We start from the raw sequence: 16,909 nt of genomic DNA on the forward strand, positions 1-16,909 counted from the left end.
TAAATAGCATAATAAAGAAATTATGGCTCTCCCGGGCTCCTAATCAAGGTCCTAAACCTTATTTGGAAATTTGGGGCATTACAACTATCCCATCCTTACAGAAATTTCTTCCTTGAAATTTATCTGAACCGCCCAGAATAAGAATTCCGCACAATTGATTCCAGTTTCCCTGGTCGTTCCCTCGACCTCACTGTTTCTGCAACATACCTTAAATCAAGGTATACTTTGTTCCTCAGAACCTTATTCTTCTGTTACAATCTGAACTGGCTATTCCTTGTAGGAAAACTTAGCTTTAGTTCCCAGATTCTCATAACTCAACTCATGAGTTCTTTCAACCCATGTCCACTGCATGGAAATAAATAACACAATGTACAACCGTCAGAGCCAAAGCTATGGCCCAACAAAAGGTAATCTGACCAGTCCTATTTAGGACTCAAACTGTCATACCAATCTAGGCTCAACTTGCCTTTACTCGTCACCCCTTTCCATGGTGATTCACTTAGGGAGACACAACTTCCTACCTGGAACTTCATGTTCCTGCTTTTCAATTCGGTAACACTTTTCCATTTATTCCGAGAAGTGAGCATCCAAGCTCCAACCTCTAATAATCTCAATGGTCCCCTGAACCAGCTCATGATCTAGATATAACATCTCACCCATCTCACTCCAATGAAAGGGTGACAACACGTTATACCATGCCCTATCTTATAAGGTACCTTCTCAACTCTGGACAATTCTCCCTCTGATTATGATCAGCCTGAGAACAATGAACTGTACTAAATTCCATCTGTATATTCATCGCCTTCCCCTCACCCTTCCATAACCTGGAACTAACAATAAAGTCCTCATCTGATAAGATAGACCTTTAATTCTCAAGAAGGCACTCTATCTCTTTCACATAGAGATATAAATACTAGTCCACTGTGATACTCATTCTTACAGACGAAATAAACTTATTCACAACACTGGTCCACAATAGCCCAAATCAATCATGCTGACCCACTTTCCTAGGTAACCCCACCGCAAAACCCATCGTGATGCTTTCTTATTTCCATTACAAAATACTCAAAGGCTGCAATGACCTTACTGATTCCTGACACCCTGTCTTGACCTGCTAACAGGTTAAGAACTTTATCATGCATTCCATTATGCCCCTCTCCATCTCAGGCCATCACCATAAAGCTTTCATACTTTGGTATACTGACATGATGCCTGAATGAAAAGAAAAAGAAAGTAGCATGAGATTCATCCAGAATCTCCCATTTAATCCCAGTGTCCATTAGACCCCAAGTCTGATCCTTATATCACAATAAATTCATATCTGACACTGTATCACCCTTAGCTAATCCAGCTAAGACTTTCCACTCAACCTTTCCTATATGTAGTTCACTTAGTCATCTTTTTTTTTTTTTTTTTGAACTCCTTTGAGATAGTAATCTCAAGCACAGAACTGGCTACTTGGCCCACTAGAACCCTACTCTAGTTCTAGTCAAATCCTTTTAACCGACATGTTACATAATCAATCTTTTTTCTGTATCACCGAGGTGTCATAACAACCTGTCAATTGATTCTGATCTGTAAAAAGAAACTCAAAACTCTTTCCATAAAACACATATAATACCACTACTACAAAATACCCTTTACGGGACACTTTTTTAGGACTCGCACATAAATGCAAGTCCTTAAAAATATTTATGGAGTTTTTAGGACACTCATTGAGAGTCCTGAAAAAACACAATTTAGGACTCGCAATGAGTGTCCTAAAAAAATATGCGAGTCCTAAAAAAATCTGGGGTAAAAAATGAGTGTTTTACTTAACAATTTTAAGGACTTGCTTTGAGAGTCCTTAATACTCTTTAAGAACTCACTTTGCGAGTCCTAAAAACAATTTTGTGAGTCCTAAAAACAACTGGACTAAAAGTAATTGTTAAAAGTAAATTATTTATATATGGTTAAATATTTTAATAATTTCTTAAAAAAAATTATAAATGGTTAGTTTTTAAATATACTTAAAAAATAAAAACTAATATTATTATACTTTGTATTTATATATTTTTATAATAATAACTATATATTTTTTTAACAAATAATAATAATAACTAAACCCTATCCCTCAACCTCAATCTCACTCTCTCTCTCTCTCTCGTTCTTTTCCTCAACTCAAAAACCAGCCATCAACCATCCTCTTTGACGGCGTGCATGGGTCACGGCTGGTGGCCGGATCACGGCAGCGGGCTCGATGCAGAGGCAGGGGACTCGGCTCTCTCACTCCTTCGTCCTCCCATCTCTCACTCTGCCTGGGCTCGATGTCGCCTAGGGGTTCAAGGGCTCGACGCGCGAGTGGGGTTCTCCGGGCTGGCTGGGCTCAACGGCGCGGGGGTCTCAGGGGGTGGGATCGATCGTGCAAGGACGGCGCAGGGAGGGGTTCAGGTTGGGCTGAGCTGGGTCTGGGTCGACTGGGCAGGGACGGTGGCTGGGCTCGGCAGGGACGGTGGCTGTGCAGGGAGGGGCTAGTGTAGGTTTGGGATTTGTTCTTTAACTGTTTGGAAATTGTTCAAGCTTATATGAAGTGGGCTTCTGGGATTTTTTCGGTTTGATTTCTTATCATATCTGATTTTTTTTGTTGTGAAATGCAATTTAAACTATCTGGGTATGTGAAAGTTTGAATCTTTTGTAGTTTTACTTCACAGTTTAAATGGGGGAGTTCTTCTGTAATCTTGGTGTGTGAATTATGGTTCAGTTTAGTTACTATGGCAGCTTGTAGCTGAGCCCCCAATATTGTTAACGCTCTTATATGCATAGATTATATTGTTAATCAGCTGTATGCATTACCTTTTTGTGTGTATATATCTATATTATAGGTATGTATTTATTTTCCGTTTCGTAGTAGAAGAAATGGAGCTAGTACTTTAGCACTGAACGATTTCATCTGATGATTATATTTAATACTGTTTTTGTCAATATTGGCATATGCACGGTTGACTATTATTTTTATTTTTCTTATTCTTTTGTTTTTTACAAAAAGAAAGACAATTAAGGTGTTCATTTATTGATTTAATGTTTACAAGGTGTTAACCATGTGTGCTTTTGATTAATAAGAGTGGCATGCTGATGTAGATATCCTTGATTTTCTGTTCTGCTGCTTGTTCATGGATGTTTAAGCTGATTATAAGAATCATTAAATTGAATTGAACCAAGTGTTGAAATGTTTGCCTTAATTATTGTAGGTCCTGTGGCTGAGGATATGTTCCATTGGCAAGCAACAATTATGGGGCCTGCTGATAGTCCATATGCAAGGGGCGTATTCCTTGTTTCAATTCATTTTCCTCCGGATTATCCCTTAAAGCCTCCAAAGGTTTATCTCTCCTCCTTGTTCTCTATGTTTCTCTATCGCTTGCAGTTGCTGGGTTTTGTGATTCATTTATGCAGTAGTAGGTTCTGTAGTGAAAGTTTTAGCTTTCCATTGTATTTGCCTGTTTTTTAATAATGTGGAAACATATTTAAGAACTATATTTGTTGTTCTTAGATTTGGATGATTGTTAACTACGCTATCCAATTTATTCATCTCTTTTTGATGGTTTATTCCATAACTTATTAAAGACTTCCAGCGGGTAAGTGGATAAATTGAAACAGAAAGTTAACTAATATATTACTAATTTTACTTTAACTCTTAATACTAAAATCCCAGTGACTGGAGGAGAATAAGTCTTCTAGTTATAAAGACCATTGAAAGAAAATGACATTAGCAATGTAAAAATGATTACAATGTATTTGTCTGTCTTGAAGTTAGGAGGCAATGAAACAGTCATTACTATATATATCAAACAAAATCAACATATATCCACCAATTTTTTTTGTTGATATAACAATAGTTTCACAAAACTAAGCCATCCTGATCCTAAATTAATTTACAGATGCTTTTTATGAAATTGAACTATTTATAATATGATAATCATGGTGACCATGCATATGCTCTAGCAAATATAATCATATACACTACTTTTTACTTAAGACCTCTACAACATGATATGTATATTACACAATTAAGTAGAACCACTCAATACAGAGTCTACAATGCAAAACTACCAGGAAAATGCAGCAAGTACTAGGTGGAAAAAACTATATATTCTGAAAGGATATTAAAGTCAAATTTTCTTCACTCAATTCTAATCAAACTTCCATAAGAATTACAAATCATGCAACTAACCAAACGAACTTGATTCACAAAAAATATGTATGAACAAAATAAAATATTAAACAAACAAACCAACAAACCTTTGATTTTGGAATAACCTTGACAGCCTCATCTTGGCCCTTCATACTCCAAAATGCTTTCCTCTGAAAAAAATAATTTTGGGATTAGTGTTTCCTCTGTTCTTGTATGTGATGTTTAGCAATTCACTTATATATATTTTTGTGTTTGTATCTCTGTTTTTGTGACACATGGATTAATTTAAGAGCTTCTGTATACCAAGATAGTGAGTTTTAGAATCATTGAGCATTGTTTTTTTACCAAGTCTTACATATATGCACTCAACTCGTTAGAGTCTCTCAACGTAGGCATATCTCTATATTTTTACTTATTTAGGGATTTTATTTAGGGATTGTTTTTGTGTACGTTTTTGTGCATATATGTTTTATGTATTATTAAATTAGAAATAAGAAAAAAATAAAAGAAATAAGAGTAAAAACATATATGTCAGGATCTGGTTATATACCATAATCATTTCTGCTGCATTCATTCTTTTAGAAGAACATGTGAATAAGAACAACAGAGTGCATACAAGAATCTGCTAAAATAAGATAAATATAGAAGGAGGTATGTTTGAGTGTACTGTGTCTGTGTCTTTCTTGTGTCTGTGTCTGTATCTTTAGGAATAAAAGAGATGTCATCATTTTAGTGTATATTTTTAGTATCATAGCTTCTGTTTGTCTATTTTACTTCCTTAAATAAATAAAGATGCCAGAAATGTTAGCTAAACTTAACTTTGAAAACTGTCATTGATAGACACATTTATATAACTTTGTATAATATTATATATTTTTGGGGCTGATACTTTTCTTTTCTGAGTAGTAGGGGCTTATATGATTTTGTCAAAGTCTTTCTCTAAATTAGTTACACTAAAAGGCATTAAGCCCCAATCTTCTAACTCAACGATATGTCAATGATTCTCAATTTCTCATTCACATTAACATGTTTGCTATTAGTTAATGTTAGTTAATAATGAGAGAACTTTAGCTTTCATTGATCTTGTGTTTATACTCAGTTGATAATGATTCATTGTTACTATTTGTATTCAGGTTTGCAAAATATAATATGAACTATTTTGTCTCTAAGTATAACAATACTAAGATGTTGCAGTATAACAATACTAAGATGTTGCAGGTAAAGAAGAAAGGTAAAGAAGAAGGGTGATAAAGATGAGAGAAAGCTCAAGAGAAGGATGACTAATCCAATGGATTCTGTTTTTCTTTTTATTAATGGACTTTGATGTTTGTGGAATTTAATATTTTTTTGGTTCTCAATAAAATACATTATTTGTGATTAAACTTTCGGCTTGTTGGTTAGCTTTTCTCAGCTTGTTTCTAGCTTTTTTCAGCTGGTCTTATATGGACACTGAAATGGAAATATTTTTTCTAAATCAAAATAAAAATTGTAGCTACATTTTAAAAAAAAAAAATTACTTTTAAGGACATGCAAAGAGAGTCCTAAAAAATTACTTAAAGGCACTCAACTAGATTTTTTAGGACTCGCCAAGCGAGTCCTAAAAACTTAATTAAACACACTCAACTAGATTTTTTAGGACTCGCATTGCGAGTCCTAAAAATTTAATTAAAGACACTCAACCAGATTTTTTAGGACTCGCATTGCGAGTCCTAAAATAATTCTTTTAGGAGTCGCAAAGCGAGTCCTAAAAACTTAATTAAAGGTACTCAACCAGATTTTTTAGGACTCGCATTGCGAGTCCTAAAAATATTCTTTTAGGACTCGCAAAGCGAGTCCTAAAAACTTAATTAAAGGCACTCAACCAGATTTTTTAGGACTCGCACGGTTTTTTAGGACTCGCATTGTGAGTCCTAAAAACAGTTTTTAAGGACTCGCATTGCGAGTCCTAAAAAACCTTAGTTTTTAAGGCTCTCAAATAGAGGACTCGCGTCCTGCGAGTCCTAAAAATTTTTTTAGGACTCGCAATGCTAGTCCTTAAAAACCCTTTTTGTAGTAGTGTACCATGCCCGTCCGAGGACACTCCTGCCTCCTAAGGTGTCCCTTGACCTTAGCAAATTTCCACAGAGAATACACCATAATACCATCACCCAAGATGATCACAAATCCCATTCAAATAATCTCTTGGATGCCCTGTTCATATGATTCATAAACACCTAGCATTAGACCAATTCCCAAGACATACTCAGCACTCCCAGTGCTCTTATCTGATAAAAACACAGCCTTTTGCATATTCTTTTCCCCTGATCCCTAACTGGTACTAACCAGATCAAAGATCAACTTTTGAGAATTCCATCTCATTCAATACCTAAGCCTCGAATTCTTACAAATCTTCCAAGTCATTCAATACAATGCCCTCAATTCAACTCTATCCCTGGCACTAATCAAACCACCATTTTATCTCTTCATATTACAGAAATCTTGGCTAATCCCCTGAAAACACATTCAGGAACTCACAAACTAATCCAGCCTGTCCTGATCCCACTGGCACAATCTAAGTGGTATCCATCACACTAGCTAGGAGTTCTATGCACTTCCCCGCCATAAAACTCTAGCTCTCAAGCCCAAGAGATGCTATTCTTTCCTTACCATTTAGCATTGCCAGTCGAAACCAGCTTTATCAAAATCACTGATGAGTCATTTCCATAACCCAACTTATTTCTTAAGTCACCAATACAGTATCATCTTCCCATCGCAACATGACCATGTGATCATCATATCAACTCTATTCCTCTCTATATGCAACAAACAAAGGAACAACATGGCACCCAAAACCAATTAGTACAACTCAGAAATCAGAACTAGAAAACTGACCTGCCACTCCCGAGGAGCTAGTCTCGGTCTCAGACTGCCTCGGAATAAACACTCGAGCTGGGGTAGAGCTGTCTATCCTCTTTTGCTCAAGCTCTCTTAGCCTTGGGCAACCCTTTCTGAAATGCCCAACCATGCCACAAGCAAAACATGACCTTGCTCGGCATTCTCCCAGATGATGCCTCTTGTACCGCGCGCATTCTGGGCAAGGCTTCCAACTTTTCTTCTTGCTTGCTCCAATAAATGGAGATACCACTATCTGAGCTCCATGCTCTGTGGCACTCTTTTTCTCATCTCTGATGCTCTCAACAGTAAGAGCCTTCTCTACCAGCTAAGCATAGGTAGAGACTTCATGCACTGGGGCAACTCTGATGCCCTGAGCTATTCCAGGATTCAATCCTTGAACAAACCTTTCTTTCTGAGCTACATCTGTGGGTACCATGTCTAAAGCAAACTTGGTCAACCCATTAAATCTATTAACATACTCGGATGCTGATGCTTTTCCCTGAACGAGATTCAGAAACTCATTCATCTTGGCAGTCTTAGCCACATCACAGTAATACTTTTCATTAAACAGCTGCTTAAATTCTTTCCAATCCATCACAGCTGTGTCTCGTGTCTGGGATATCACTTCCCACCATGTCTGAGCGTCCTCCCGCAATACACATGTCGCACAGATCACCCTATCGTGACCTACCAGCCCCATATTGTCAAGAATGGAACTGATCATGCCCTTCCATTGCTCAACTATAAATATATCTAGGCCTCCCTCAAAAACTGGAGGGTAATACTCCTGGAATCTTCCACAGAGAAATTCCCATCTGCTCTCAACCTTAGGCTGAGCCAAACCTGGTGCCACTCCTGACACAACATAGGAAGAGGTGCTCCCCAACAGATTCTGTTGTTGCCTCAAACACCTGATCTCTTCCTCATGCCTCTGCAATCTTGATTGCAAATAAGTGACTATCTGTTGAAAATTCTGAGGGGCAGATGAAGAACTCAACCCCTGGCTGAAACTCCCAGCCTCTAAATAACCACCACCAGGCCTCATTATCTGCCTTGGCTATAAACCTGCTGATTGAATCTACAGTCAATAACCTGACCCATTAAACATGATGAGCATATCAAAAGTTTTCCCCCACGGGATCAATCTTACCACACCACATTCACAAATCACTGTAGTGCTATAAACATTCCCATGGCATTCATACATCAATCAAAGTTCCTGCTCTTCCAACATTCACTCCATGCCTCAACTCCAACATGCAGATATCACAATTATGTAATCATGGAGCAGGTAATCAAATGATCATGTTCATAAATATATTCACGGAGCATATATTCAAATAGTCAACAACCAAGCTCTATCAGAATCTGATGCTCCCTAATGCAATGTGCAGGTAAAGCATTCACAATCTATTTAAGCAGCTAAACACATAACTACAAAAATAGTTACCATTCCTTGAGTGAAGCTATCTTCAGTGATGAGTGTACATGCCCAGCTTGTTTTCAGGAACACATAAACCTTGGCATGCTCTGATACCAAAATTGTAACGCCCCAACTCCAGGGACCGTTACAGTGCACATTGCAAACAGTGCTAAACTCGCTAATCGAGTCGTTTGGCCATAAATGTGTAACTAAGTATGATTAGCGGTTTAGGGATTAAAAATTTTGGTTAAGATATAACGTTTTATTAGAACGTCTACTATATACATTGGGATCCCAAAAATATAATTTCAAAGTATATTACAAGAAAATATTTACAACAGGCCGTTCTAAGCGGCAAAGAAGGGTTCAACCCTAGTTCCTCTTTCAAACCTTGCCCAAGTATTGGTCGAGCAGCTGCATATGTACACGTCATCACCTAAGCTCTCCAACTCAAGGATGGTTCAACTTCCTTTTGCCTTTACCTGCACCACAAAGCACCCGTGAGCCGAAGCTCAACAAGAAAACTCATATGCTCATAAACAGTCACATCGTGATATCAAATCATATCTGGCTTGCCTAGAAAACATAGCTTTATTCACGCATGCAAATGAGTTCAACCACTGCTGGGGTATCCAGGATAAGAAATCCTGCCCTTCTAATTGGATGACTATCAAGTCAATCCTAATCAGATGAGTGTCTCAACACTTGAGGTTCAGGTAAACCATGCTGAGTGACCAACAAGCAAGTCACTACGGGGCTCAGCACCCAAAGCCGTGCACATGATGATCAAAATGATCATAGAGAGCTCATAGCTCTGATCAGATTAGTGAATATCACTTGAGGTTCTGGTAAACCATACTAAGTGACTGACAAGCTAGTCACTAATTCAAATGGATGAGCGGCTGCTGGGTAAGCCACTAGCCTTCAACAAATAAGAGACTGATGGGTAAGTCTCTACTTTAACAAATGAGTGACTGATGGGTAAGCCATACAAGCGCTTATAATATTCATCGAACTTGAGGTCGGTCCGGCATTAATGCTCTTTGAGTCATTCAATGCAGAAAGTCGATTAGATCTAATCTTTATTGGCTTGCGTTCAACACGCTAAGGCCATCCTGACTAATGAGTCAGTGCAATGTGACCAGTGCCCAGTACCACTGCCGAACCTGACTAATGGGTCACAGCTTCACAGTTGATACTAACACCTCCGCCAATTCTGACTAATGAGTCAGTACCATGCACAAGTAAGCATTGCTACCAAACATATATCATATGTCAAACATCCAAAGATGGGCATTCAGCATGCTTACTTAACAATTGCGAGCATAATAATGATCATGCACAAACACAGAGACTCAAGCTCTAACCAATCTCATATCCATCACTCATGGCATGCCCTAATCACATGTTTCTCGTGCATCACATGCATCACACTTAATCATCGAGCATGCCTCAATAGTAATCATATGCAAATGAGCAAGATTGCTAAGCATTCAATATGCTATCAATGTTTACATTTAAACATCCAACATCCATCAAACATAACCATGCATGTCACATTTGGGGTGCAGTTTTCTTACCTTAGGTCCAAGCATAGGTTACCAACAAATGAGCCACAAGCACGATCTTGATTCCAAGCCTCTAGTGATAACCTAGTCACAACCACAAATGGTGAGCCAATGAGTTCAAGTTCTAAAACCACTCCTTGAACTAAAACTTAGCCTCCAAGACATCAATCCTCACTAATCTGGGTAGTAGGAATGATCTTGAGGCCTAAAACCATGTTCCCGAGGTAAAAACACGCAAACGGGCTCAAAAGCCTGCCTGAGCCGCGACCCCTAGCACAACCTGAAGCAAGGGCCGCGACGCCCAATGTATAGGGCCACAGTGCCCAGCAGGAACAAATTCCTGCACCAGTTTCATCGAGCAAGGGCCGCGGCGCCCAAGAACAGGGTCGCGGCGCCCAGCAATAACAAATTCCTCCACCAGCTTCATCGAGCAAGGGCCGCGGCGCCCAAGAACAAGGCCGCGGCCCAACTTCGGGGCAGCCATTTTCCTTCATTTTTAACCTTTTAAAACCTCCCAAAAACATGTCTAAACATTCCCAAATCATCAAATCAAAGTTCCCAAACTCCCAAATGGTCCAAAACCACCAAAACCCAAGGCTTAAACGAACTAAAAACTCAACGACTTACAAAATCCAATTCAAGCTTAAAAACTTTTAGAAACTTGAAACTTAAAACTTAAACTTGAATTACCTCCGATTGAGTTGTTTCCAACTAAGTCCTCCAGCTAATAAGCTTCTAATTCTCCTTAGGATTGCTATGCCTCGATCCTCGCTTGATTCCGAGTCCTAGAACTCAAGTTATCTTTGAAAACGCGATTGGGAGACGAAAAGGGAACTTTTAGGGAGAGAGAACACATATAACATTCTTTTTATTTTCTTAAAAGGTTACTTCATGCTTAAGTAGCTTCCAATAAAACCTAGTGCTCGGGGTCCTGAAAACACCCTCGGGGACATTATAGTCAAAACTTCCAGAATTTCCCCCTGATCTTACTAACTCCAAATTTATCACCAAATATTAATTCTCATTACCTGATAACCCGGTAATGCTCTAAATACCCCTTGACTTACTCCAAGCCAAGCTTAAATCCCGTTGTGACTTTCCACTAGCTTACCTCCTAGGATTGTCTTGTGCTGGGTAACCCTGGCATAACCAAATAATAACAAAGCACCACGCCCATTTCACATATATGCCAAAAATGCCTGAAATGGCCAAAATATGAAAATCACCCAATTAATCACAAATGGGTTCACATGCATATTTAATACACCTAAACATGCATATCATCATTAAATAGCATAATAAAGCAATTATGGCCCTCCCGGGCTCCTAATCAAGGTCCTCAACCTTATTAGGAAATTTGGGGCATTACATTTACGCCATGGGACATGTGATAGTGGCCTAAGGGTGCGTTCTACAATATTTGCGCACAGGGCGCGGCTTGGCCACTTGTAGCCGAGGACATCTTAATATTCACTGAGCTCGGTTTAAGCGGGCCGGAGTCAGTGGGATAACGGAGGGTGCGGCCTGAGGGTGCTAACCCTAGTTATCATTTGTGATTTGGTGTATGTTATGAGTTGATATGTTTAGTATGCTGAATACTTGATTATTCTGAAAGTTTATATGGTTGAGAATATGATATGCAATATGAGATATTGGATTGTCTGTTAATTGCTTATGCTCTGTTTTTGTGTTTTCTTGCTGGGCCTTGGCTCACGGGTGCTACGTGGTGCAGGTAAAGGCAAAGGAAAGTTAGACCAGTCCTGAGATGGAGAGCTACGGGGCTGAATGTACATAGTCAGTTGTTCGGTCGCTTTGGCCGAGGAGTGGATCAGGACAGGGATCGCTGAGCTGTCTATTTTGCCTTAGTATGGCTAATATTGTATTTAAATCGCGAATCTTTTGTAAATGGTTTTAAACCTATTATTTTGGGATCCCGTGTAAACAGAAAATGTTATTTATAAGAAATGTGACTTTTAAGACCAAAATCTTTTAACCCTAGTTCCATTATAGTTTCAGTAACATAATTTTAATTAAATGACTTAATTAGCAAGTCTAGCACTTTTATAAACACACAGTGTAACGGTCTTGGCTATCCAGGGCGTTACAGAGGCGGTCCTAGGGAGCAAATTAGCGGAATAGTCACAATGGGGTCAAATACTCAGCTCAGGGTGAGCATACGAGTATTTTGGGAACGTAATACGTGTTCAGGGTTATTGGGTAATAGATAGCTAATTAGTGATTATTTAGGTATGCCAGGATTAACTGGGGATTTATAGGAATACTCGAGGAATTAGCGAGAATGGTGCAAATAACGGGTTTACCCTTGGTGGTATTAAAGGGCTAAGAGTTAAGTTAGGGGCAATTTGGTCATTTTGGTGCCAAGGGATAGACATAGACATATGACCTTAGAATTCTAAAATCAACCAGAAGGAACTCAGCCCCTCAATCTCTCTCTCTCTCTACTTGGCTCATTCTCTCTCCTTTGGTGCACTTGGCAGTTTGGTGAAATTCTTAGGGAATTGGTTGAGGATTTGAGGTAACTAGAAGCTTGAAGTGCTTAGGGTTTAGCTCAGGATCAGATTTTCAGTTGTGGTAAGAATTTTATTCTGAATTTCGTTAGTTTTTCTGTTGTGATTTAGGGGTTCTCATGAGGGGTTGGGTGGTTTGTGGATTTTAGCGAGATTATGGGATAGTTTTTGGGCATTTATACTGATTATGTTGCCTTGATATGAATTCTAGACTAAATTTTGGGTTTAGGTATTGTTTTGGGTGGATTTTAGTGGAATTGACTCGAGAAAACACAGGGGAATTCTGGGTTTGGAGCTCGAGTTGTGGCTCCGTTCTTTAGACGCTGTGACCCGTGTGCGTGAGAAGACCCTAGAGGGTCTTTGTAGTTGCCCAGACACCGTGGCCTGTGTCCCCTAGGAGAGAGCCTTGGGGCTCTCTGACTTGTAGCGCATCGTGGTCCTAGGGGCTGGGTCGCAACTCAAATTAAGGGAAATAGAAAAAACAAGATTTTAAGCTCGGGAACTCAAATTTAAGGGCTCGGGAATGATTCTACTACCCAATTTAGTAGAATTCGGGGTCCTAAAGGCTAGAATATTATTCTGAAGTTTTAATTGGTTTAGGGTTTGATGGATATTTATTATTATTGCATTGTGATTAGGTTTTACTGCTAAGGCTCGGGTTTATGGGATCGTGCTCGGGATTGCACTATACGATTAGCTTGAGACTCAGGTAAGAAAACTGTTGTGGATGTAGAGCAGGGCATGGCTCAATTATGTGTGTTTATGACTGGTCAGCGAAGGTTGGGATCGGTGAAGGCCGGGTTCGACAAGCCAGGATCGGCAAAGGTCGAGCTCGGCGAAGGACGGGAACGACAATAAGCATGTTGAATGCAGGCCGCCATGGCATGGATGTCTAGGGTGTTGTACTCACTCATTTGGTGAAGACCGTGAACCTGTTGCATGGTAACGAACCTTGATCGGCGTAGGCCACTATGTGAATAGTCTGTTGTATCTATTTAAAGTTATGCATTTACTTGAATGAATTGTTATATGCTATGTGTGTGGAGTTTTCTTGTTGGGACTTGGCTCATGAGTGATCTATGGTGAAAGTTAGGACAACGGAAAGGCCAACCAAGCATGAGTTGGAAGGCATGGAGCAGGGCGTACATGTTTGGCCTACCTGGCCGCCACGGCTAGGGTAGTTTTGAGGAACGTGTTATAAATGTTTAATTTTGTCGCCTAGGTCGACTGTACACTACTTTTGAGTCGTAAATATGTTTTTAAACAATATTTTGGGTTCCCAATGTAACACTTTTATGAGCTAAATGAATGTGCAACAATTTATATTAATTTCATTAAACAAGTCTTCACTTTAATTTAATCACAATTTTTAGTCTAAAACCTCGATTAGCGAGTTATTGGCACACTTTAAAATCACATGGTAACAACTCTAGGGTAGTAGGGCGTTACAGTGAACATTTAGAATAATGGTTGGGCAATTTCAGATTCACAAGATTTACTCAACTCATGAGATCTTGGAATATTAGGTCTGAGACAGTTTTCAAGGATAGAGAAAAATAATACGATATATTTTTCTCTCTGTGAAAAGCTTAGAATTTTCTCTCTAGAAAATTATCTCTGTTAAGTGTATTATGAAACTATTTCCATATGATAGATTTATAAAAATATTAATTAAATTTTAAATTTCAAAATATAAATCAATTGTTAAATAAATAATTAAATATCAAAGACCCATTCGTGGACCTTATTACTCGCCAAACACATCCATCATTTTAGGAATGTGTTCCAACCATTTTCTTTTAATTATTATTTATTCAAAAATATCTAAACCTGATAACTTATCTTATCAGATTAATTAAAGCATAAATATCATTTCAAATTCAAATCCAATTTGAATTATCAGAAATATATTTTTCACATTATTTAAATAAACAAAAATAATTAATTCAAATTTAATTATCTTAAATATTTAAATGATATTTTCGAAAATACCATTTTAATTAAAAAATATTTTTTGAAAAATATATTAATTAATTTATTAATTTTGAAAATTAATATATTAATTAATTAATTTGTCTCAATTATATATTTGACCCTGAAGAACAAATTTCTTCCAAATATGTCATTTTCTTGATTCATCCAAATTTCAACTCTTACCGTGAATAATGTTGATAGAGTCATCTCGGGGACCTATGGACCTATAATTTCAAGCTTCAGCAAATTTAGATTTTTAATTAAAACTCTTTAATATAATAACCTTAATTTATTAATCTCAATATTATTCCATTAAAAGTATAAGACTGGACTCTTGTAATCATATATATTTATAATTAAAGTACATACTACAAGAAAAAACAGTATTCATAACACTTAAAAACTGCTAACCGGGAGTATTGATAACGCTTCTGAAAATGCTAATATAGCCCCTGTTATTAAAAGTCCTGTCTTTTCTATAACAGTATTCGAATGTTATGTTCGATGTTATCTTAAACTATTCAATAACACATTTTTAGTTGCTATAATATTCAAATAATAACATTTAGTTAGAGTATTTGGTTATAAATTTGAAGTTTAATCTTATACTTTTTGCATAACATTTTTCAACTGTTACATTTGATTATTTTGATAACATTTTTAGTTTGTTATATTATATAAATCATAACAATTTATTACGTTTATAATATGTTTCTAAATCATAACATATTAAGGTTTTTTATTGTGATAATGGTACTTATAAGTTTTTTTTTTAATTAAAAGATTTTCATTATTGTATTTTGATAAAAAAAAATCAAAATTAATCATAAAATATAATTCTCAATAGATTGATAAACCATAAGTATTACATTAAACAATAACTAATCAAACTCTGAATGTGCCTATTTCATGAGATCTTAGTTCTAACTTAAGTTTGAAAGCATAACATAATAAAGTTTTATAATCTTGAACATTTTTTACTTCAAAAATGAAAAACAAAAAATTACAAGATACACAAAAGTAAACCATGCATGAAACTTGCTCCATCCTTCAATTCATCATCCTTTGTGCACTAGTCTTTGTTGTGAGTCCATTTGTTGTGCACTTTTCATATACCTGTTTCCCTTTCTTGTTTCCCTTTCTTCCACAGGTCCATGTGTAATCCCCTTTGCAATAAAGTCAGTTGTAGTCCACAAAAGGCCTATTGCTGTCAAGCTTATGTTAAGCTCCGTCTTTAGAGCACTGTGAGCTCTAGTCACATCTACACACCTGTAATATTCGAGTGTAATAATGGAATCACACCAGCAATTACTTAAAGTAGTAATTCTAGGGCTTTTATAAAAAAACAAAACAAAACCAAATTGCCTTGTATTAATTAAAAATGCTTGAAAGTTGTAATTCTAGGTTTCTATGTTGGAAGTAATGAAATTATAAGATTTTATCAGTCAATCCAAGTATAGGTGTCAATGTGTGCCTATGCATGTGTGTAATCGGTCACTTGATATATTATGTCACTGAACAATATAGTATCTGATAAAACTGGAAGATTAGAAATTATTAAAGTGGTAGCTATAGTCATCCATGTTGCATTAATGACATTATTAGCTCTAATTAAATATATCTATATTATACTTTGAAAAGCATCAATCAAGCAATCAAAGAATATGTACTATTATCTGATAGAAGTGTCAAACGTAAGCATGAAAAATCATAGACAACCTATGACTTCAATGCAGTAATGTGTATAAAAAGGAAGAATGAAAAGGCTAATAAAAGCAGACATTACATTTATAGGCTAATAAAAGGCTAAGCTGAAACCTCCTGTCAAGATAAACTAAAGCTTAATATACTTAAACAATTAAACTCTATAAGAATGCTGCAAGAAAATCCCAAACAAAAATACTAGTTTCTAGTTACCAAATAGAGATTAACAATTTTCAAATAAATATGAATTACAATATAGAGAGCAAACCTTATCTACATTCAATCCTAATGCCTTGTTTTCTTCATCCAAGTCTTCCAACTTTTTTAATCTTTCACACTCCAACACTCATTCCAACACTCAGCACCCCTCCATAGAAGCTTAGCTGCAAGACCATAATACCCAACATCATTAACATCTTACATGAACACCCTATTACATTAACTGCGAATTGTCTAAGAATTTGGCCAACTAGAACTAAATAAGTTAATCACAAATTTAAATGTTGTATTTATCTTTCCTGAAACTTCATAGAAAAAAATAAATATACTATTCAATGCAAAAATATAAGCCTAAACTTCAGTTTTTCCTTAAAACTACTGTATTTGAGACTTAAAACCCATTATCATCTCTATCAAGCCATAAATCCAGATAAACAGAAGAAAAAACCAA

General features: G+C 36.9%; 1 long non-coding RNA gene across 1 annotated transcript; it reads left to right on the forward strand.

Annotated features, from left to right (window-relative positions):
* Window positions 1-2,105: 2,105 nt before the first annotated feature.
* Window positions 2,106-5,550, forward strand: LOC133830428 (uncharacterized). The gene is made up of 3 exons (XR_009892038.1): window positions 2,106-2,591; window positions 3,228-3,355; window positions 5,387-5,550. It is a non-coding gene; the product is annotated as an uncharacterized LOC133830428 (long non-coding RNA).
* The last annotated feature ends 11,359 nt before the right edge of the window (window positions 5,551-16,909 follow it).

The sequence above is a fragment of the Humulus lupulus genome, chromosome 4 (assembly GCF_963169125.1).
Source record: "Humulus lupulus chromosome 4, drHumLupu1.1, whole genome shotgun sequence".
NCBI lineage: Eukaryota > Viridiplantae > Streptophyta > Magnoliopsida > Rosales > Cannabaceae > Humulus > Humulus lupulus.